This window comes from Limulus polyphemus, unplaced genomic scaffold, assembly GCF_000517525.1.
Source record: "Limulus polyphemus unplaced genomic scaffold, Limulus_polyphemus-2.1.2 Scaffold594, whole genome shotgun sequence".
Lineage (NCBI taxonomy): Eukaryota > Metazoa > Arthropoda > Merostomata > Xiphosura > Limulidae > Limulus > Limulus polyphemus.
Genome location: NW_013666204.1, coordinates 422,862 through 430,935, shown reverse-complemented (window position 1 = coordinate 430,935; position 8,074 = coordinate 422,862).

The following is an 8,074-nucleotide window of genomic DNA, read 5'->3' as shown; positions in this document are numbered from 1 at the left end:
GTTAACTACACACTTCCTCGGTAGTAAATAGTTTAACCCAAATATGAATTGGTCTTCAATGTCAGCCAAGTACACTTTCTGCCTGTTCTTCATGCCCATGAGCTCAATAGTTACCCACACTGGTCCCCAGAACCTTGCATAATGTCCTGTCACACCACAGAGCTTCTGTACAGCTTCTGGTACTCCTTTGTGATCTAGCACCTTGATACTCAAAAGGGTTTGCTGAGATGCACCTTTGGCCATCCAGCTTCCCTGTCACGTAGACACTATGTGTGCTTGCCATTTTACACTCAGCTGTTGGGACTTTCACAATAGGGGTTGGTGGGCTTCCCTCAGCACCAACCACTACTGGTTTTCCGAAGCTAACTTATTGATGGGATTCTTCTTACACTGACTTCTCATATGTCCTTGCTCTCCACAGTTCCAACAGCCTTTCTGGGTAGCAGCCTTTCCTGCTGTATCATCTCCCATGTGTTGAAGTTGCCAGCATTGAGCTCTCTTGTGCCCAGGTTTGTTACAGTGCCAACAAAGTCCCTCAAACTTCTCTGAAAGCTGACCTTTTGCTGACTTTGAATCCTGATGACTGTACCAACCTTGGCATCTCTGTGCTGGACTTAACGTAGGATTCAAATTCGAGAGCTCTGACCATTGCATCCTGCATGATAGAGGGGTGTGCTTGCTTCACTTGTATCTTTAGTTGTGGACTGTCCAAGGCATCTACAAACTGATCCCTCAGCAACAACTTGAGGAGATCGGGTGGTGCAGTTGGGTAGGCCTTGTGTGCCATACTTTCCAAGTCCTGTGCCTTCCCATCGAATTCCTGTGGCTTCCTTCGCACTGGATCACTCCTATTACTGACATTCATATCTGGGATGTGACTTCTAACAGGACTGAAGATGTCAGCATTAGGGTTTAGCTGCGGGGTCTGGAAGGGGCTTGCCATTGTCTGGGGCTGATTAAGTCGATGGTTTATGTATCCTCCTTGTGTAAAAGACAATAAATCATCCTTTAATGTATTCAATTCGCTTTTAAATTTAATAATGTTTTCCATTTGTACTTTTTTCCACTGTTGTTGACTTTCCTATAGTTGCTGCTGACTTTCCTGCAACTGTTGGAGACTTTCTTCCTGTTTATTTTCTCGTTCTTTTTGTTTCTTTTCTTTTTCCTCCAACAACTGCTGTAATCTCTCTTCTTGTTTCTTTTCTTTTTCCTCCAACCTCTGCTGTAATTTCTCTTTTTGTTGCTTTTCCTTTTCCTCCAACCACTGCTGTAATCTCTCTTCTCGTTTCTTTTCTCGTTCTTCTACGTATTGCTGCCATCAAGTCTGCTAAGCTGTAGTTTGATTTGCTGCTTCTCGTTTCCTTTTTTTTTTCATCCCACTTCTTACACCAATTTGTTACGTCTCTGGTCGTTAGTTAAATTTCCATATAATTTCTTTCTGAAGAAACTTTAGCGATACAAGTCCTTTCTTAAATAAAACTGGTTTATTCTTTCTAAATACAACTTCGCAATACACTTAATTTCCACGGTCACGCTATAATTCACAACGAACGTCTCACGTGCTCAACAATACTCTCTCTGTGTTCGCAGTTCAGTTACACATTGTTCCCGTCGCTTCTTGGCCGATCTTATATATACAAGACTACCCCATATCTAGTGGTCTCCCGACGCTTCATGAACGTTCTAGAAGCGCGTGGCGTGTTACTTGCGTCACGTGACCTCTGCTGTCGTAACAAGTTTTATTTAAGAACGGACTTGTATCGCTAAAGTTTCTTCGGAAAATTTTTTTACGGAAAATTAACTAACGACCAGAGACGTAACAATATTATTTGGACATCGAGAAAGAGTGCACGTTGAGGAAAGACTGGTGGGTACATTTATAACATTGATAAGAATTTTACAGCAAATATTCATTCATTAGTTAACCAGGCCGCATTTTCTTTCTGTTCAACTTAGGGAATGATGGTGAGTAAAACGAAATATGCGGCCTAGGTGTATTTGACTAGATATCATGTCTTTTTGTCAATACACACCAACAAACCACAGCAAGTACGAAAGTGACACTCGATAATAACCAACATTAGCTTTAGAACTGCAACCCTCTTACTCGGAAGAGACCTATAATTTACAGAAACAACCAGATTCTTTAAAATATATGGTGGTAGTTTTCCTCTCTAAAAGAGTGTTAATAACTTTCTTTATAGAAATACCATGGAAACTAGATTAACAGTTTTTGTCATCACCCTGCATTCAATCGGTACAGCTGTATCAAGCATCATTAGTTATTGAATATGTATATTCTGAAACATTTAAGAATTACATATTTGTTACTGAACATACACGTGTCAAATGTTCGTTGTTGCTGCCTTCGTCCTGTTGTTCATCATGATGCTAATTGCTGAAGCTAATATCACGTGACGCTAAACGCTCTTTAATGAGGATAATTTCACAAAAGTTCGTACGTTTGTGCTGAAAAGTTGGCAATGAATAATCAATAGTAACCGTCCACCCGTATGATTCTTTTGAAAATTTGAAATAGAAACTGCTAATCTAGCTTGCTTGGCCTAACCAATACTTGTGCATCCGCATGCCTTTACACAGTTAAACACTACGTGGCGAATAGTATCTACACAGGAGCAGAAGGAACAGTTATTTGCTGTTGTCATTTCAAATCTACTTAGTCTTGATCTTACAGGGATGATTTTGTGGAGTGTTTTCCAGGCGAGGTCGAGCCTAGTCGCTTCAAAAGGCCTGTAGTTAACCCATTCTCAGGCTTTGGTCCACTTTACATTAGGGTAATTTGTGACCTATTAGTTGTGACCTAATAATTAGATCGTGTAGCGAGGTTATCTGAGGTTAGTTAAGGGAATGTGGAGCGTGTCCACACTACTGTTAAGTGTGTACTTAGATCTAGCATTGCTAGAGCTCCTTGTTTCTAGGGGAAGATTGGCTATATCTTTTTTATGAGTTCCGGTCTGTTTGACACTATGAAGTTGTAAATTATTTTATTGACTCTGGTGAATGTCTCTCCTGTATATACCAGTTTTGCTATAGCTAATTGTTTTAGGGCATGTGCCTTGCCTAAAAAAGAGTATTCTCTATCTTTCCACTAATCTTTTGTGTTTTCCAGGTTTTTAATGAGAAGATCCCAATTGTAAGCTGTTGCGTTTTCTGTGTTAAACTAAACTCCAATTATCTTAACTGGACTTTGGGTCCATTTTAGACCATTTGTTTATCCTGTGTGTTTCTGTTTTTACCTAACTATAAGGTGTTTTAGTTCTAATGTGTTTTGCTTCTGTAGCTTTACTGTATTCATCCACCAAATGTAAGCTATTTTTTATCGACTGAGTGGAATTCAGGGTCAGAGTTACATCATTTGTATGAGCGGTGATTCTTTGCTATTTTATTGGGCTTCCTAGGATGGGGATACCCTCAATGTTCTGGCATTTATCTACGGAAGAAAAAAGAGCTTCAATTATTAGGGCAAAGATGGCTGGTGAAGGGTACACCCCTGTCTTAACACAGAACTGGCAGGAATTTCCTTGGACAAGTATCGGTTGGCATTAATTTTGGCTGTGACAGTTGTGTATATGTTTTTGATCCAGCTTATTAAGTTTTCCGGAAACTTATACTTTTTAAAGATGAACTAAAGAAAGTCGGGATTGACTCGGTCAAACACTTTCTCTTGATCAATGGTGATTATTTTTACATCGGATTTTACTCCATTGTTAATGTAGGTTATGTCCCTAATTAACATGTTTTTTTTATTCACATTTGATGACGAGGAACCCACTTTTTACAAAATAAAGCTTGGAAACGGCTTAAAAGTGAAAGAAACTTTATCGTAAATGTACAGTGTTTTGACAAACTTATGTCATCATCAGATACCTATTCAAGCTGTCTGCGTTTTGCTGACTATATTTGCTATAATATTTTTGGTTCTATTAATAATGCATTTTATTAGTATTTTATAATCCATGTTGCACACTATTATTCCAATTTTCAATGAAGATGGGAGATTGTATTCATTCATTTGTGTACAAATTTGTCTCCTATCATTGGCCAGAATTTTGTGTAAAATTCTACCGATAATCCATCAAGGCTTGGTAAGTTGTTTGTGGGCATATTCATGATTGCTTCCCAACACCCTTGTGCTGTGAGGGCACCTGCTATGCCATCTTTACATGTTGTGTTATTTTGTCCCATTTGTTTGTGTTGACAGGTTTCTGAGAACAAAAGCTGATGTAGAGTTCAACTGCAATATTTATTATGTTTTGTGTTTCTGTTTGTGTTATTATATTTTTATCTATTAATTTCTTGATGAGTGTGATTTTGTTTGTTCATATTTAACTATTTGTAGAAGAGTCTTCTTTGTCTATTTGTTCTGCTAAGGTGCTCATTTTTATGCTTTCAAATTTTTGGTTGTATTTTATTATTTAAACTGATTATTCACATTTAGGGTCGCCTCCTGTATTCCTGGTTATTGCAGTTAATATTCCTTCAAGAAAGTTTATTTTCATGCTTCTATTTTTGGCTGATTCTTTTCATTTTTGTCTTAAATATGTTTTTAACTTCTATTTTTAGATTTTTCACCACTGAGCAATGTTTTTTTGTTGTTGTTGTTCTGCATAGAAAGGTTAACATATTGTTAATGTTGTCTGTGATTAGTCCAGTAGAAATTCATATGGACCCGGACATTTTCCATAACAACCAAATTTTTGTTCTAGGGACTTCCATATGATGTCAATATTACATGAGAAATATTTACATAAAATAATTTTTTGTACAAGTCAAAGTATATACTTGTGATGTCCTTGAAAACGTCAGTTATATAGTTTTGGAATGGTCTTTTAAAATAACAAAATATTCCTCCATGGAGGGCAAACGAGTAAGAATAGAGAATACAAAACAAAATAAACGTTCACTTGCAAACCCTCGCCTTTTTGCCAAAAAAGTTATCATTCAATACAATTTGAAAACTATGAGCATCACAATGCCTTATAAATTAACAAAATGTTACACAATGGTGGACAAAACAAGAGAGAGAATAATTATTTTAGAATTCAAAACAAGATCATGCAAATCCTAATCCTTTGCTGAATATATATGATAAACACTCGAAATATAACTCCACATGTTTTAAAGCTGACAATGTTCCGATGTTCTAAAAGGCATACAACAACAGAAAATAACGCTAAACAGTACACTTTGTTTATTACGGATAGTAATAAACATGACAAGAGTCAGATAATACAAGTGAACATCTTCTATGTTAATCGGTCACGTTCTTCATCATCAATGGCGCTAGAAGTGTTTTGGAATTGTGCTTCACACTTACAACAGATACTACAAGTGATACCATTCTTGGAACATCCACACGACATACACAGTCGTTGACTTGAAGTTCCCAAAAACTGTATTTTAAATAACTTTTTAAAGAATTCTCAAACAAGACTATTAATATAGTCAACCAATTCCGTCAACTGAAAAGTAACCTCACAAGTAACGAGATCAAAACCATTTATAATCTTAAAAAGGACACTAGCATTAAAATTCTAAAAGCTGATAAAGGCAACACCACTGTCATCACGAACAATTCAGAATACATCAATAAAATGAACTACATCTTTTCCGATAAAAAAAGAAATCAAAGTCATCCCAAACAACCCAACAAAGACACACACGAAAAACAATTAAAAAGAACTTTATTACAAATGAAAAATATAATTTAATTACTGACGATATTTATTTTTATCTATGTAAAACCTGATTTACGCACACCACAACTCTATGGCATTCCTAAACCACACAAACAGGACTGCCCCATACGATCTATACTGTCCACTTATGATTCATTCAACTACAATCTTGGCAAATACATAGCCTGGGCTCTTACACCATATGTAACATCTGTAGGTTCATTTTTTAGAGATGCCTTCAATTTCAAATATACACTAGAACAACTAAATTCGAAAGCTTTAATGGCTAGTTTTGATGTCGTGTCACTCTTCACCGAAGTCCCCTTATTTAGCATAGCCTTCAAATGATGCCAATTGCTGACTTGATGATGAACTCGAAGAATGTGGAAGTACACTACAATGCTTGTTGGAGGCACGCGTTGAATAGAAACAAATTTCAGTGATATCACCATCAAGTATTGCAGTTCAGCCAAATCTTTGGCACTGTCCATGTATAGAGCATACATAAACTTCTCACTAATATCCTGTAGTAAGTCGTTTGATGAAAATGTGTCCCTGAAATTGAGTACTTCTGAATGCCATTGTTGTGATGACTGAATTATTTTGAGATGCTTAACTTTACCAATTCCATACAAATATGAAGTCCTATCACATCCAAACATAGCAAGAGCAAAAGGTAAGCAAATGCATTATCCTCTCCTGATATCTTCTTTCGTTATCCTGATGGAAATGCACTGATCCTTTGTAAGTAGAAAAATATCTGCTGACTCATCTGTATGATGGTATAGCAATATTAGAATATCTGTATCGTCTGCTATGATAATTACCTATTCATGGTTTTCTGTGAATTCAAGAGCTTTCCAAACTATCACCACATTGGTATATCCTTCCTCCTGCATAATGTTAATCTGACATAAACCCTATCGGCACGGGTACCCTTTACTGTCTTAGTTTTTAGTGTCTTATATTCAAAATTTTATCAAACTACTTTTGTTTATGTTATACCAACTAGAATAGCATACAATCTTAGCTAATAATGCATATTTGAATAGTATACAAGTTTTAAGTTCTTAATTCTAAAAGAAAATATATAAAAAAATCCTGAATTTACACCAGTGTAACACACATGACAAATTTTGTTTTAGCATGTCATCATCTCTATTTTATCTATCACCGCTCGAAAATGTACGAAATTAAACGTAAAATGCTCTCTATAAAATTATTATTGCTCCAACAGACCATAATTTTTATGGCCTTCAATTTTGTTTTGTTACAGAGCTATCAAAGAGAAAATCAGACCTCTCCTACCACACCACCTGTCACATCATCTCTTTCACAATTGGTTGATAGTTCTCTCTTATGTTTCATTATATATTATTCATAACCAATAAAAAGTCAAGGTTTTCATCTATCAAATGGCGTATTGTATAATATTGTGTTTTGAACAGATAACTGTCAATGACGCTGTGAAAAGCGACATCGTTCCCGTAGGAAAGTTAACGACTAGCTTGGATGAGTTTCTAACAGCTCTTGTGGCATAGTTAGAAAGCCAGGAAAATTTTTAGAAGTAAGTGAATTTGTATACTTTTTGCATGTTATTAGTCTATATATTCTTTGGTGTATTATTTAATTAAATAAAAATTGTTAAGTGCTTTACTATAATCACTAAAAAAATCAGGCTTAACTCTCATAGACAATCCAGGGCAAGAACAAAGAAGATTGGGTAAGTACTTTATTTCTTGTTTTTCATATTTATTCTTTATTTATTGTCATAAAAGAAACTGAAATTAAAAGTACGGATCTTTTAATGTTATTTAAGACTAGAATAGGTAAAATAATTAATAAAAATAATATAATTGGTCACGTAGCACGCACGCGAGCAGTTTAGTGGTGATGTAATTCAATACCATAACGTGAGCTGTACGTTCCCCAAGTGATTTACAACTTATAATGGCGCAGATAGGAGTTAGACACGGCTCAAAGGGCAATAAAACAATACGATTTAATTATAAATAGATGTATAATGTTAAAACTTACAGCTACTTAGGATAAACGAATGTAGTTTCATGTTACAATTTGAAGTCATACTAGAACGAAAAGAAGGTTTATTTAATTTTTTTATGGTTACGAGGTCGGTCGAATTGACCGATCCCAATTTGAGATTATGGTAGAGAAAATAACATATTGTTACGACAGCGGAAGTCACGCGACGCTGGGAGCATGCGCATTGGAGTTTCTCAAAGGATCATGAATTATCGAGGAACCCCGCGAATGTCCGAGTGTTTGTTAGATTCCCTCTTTATTAGTATATAAGCCTGGCGAGAAAAACCAGCGCGATGGCAGAAATAGATAATTGAGTAAAGCGAACAGTATGC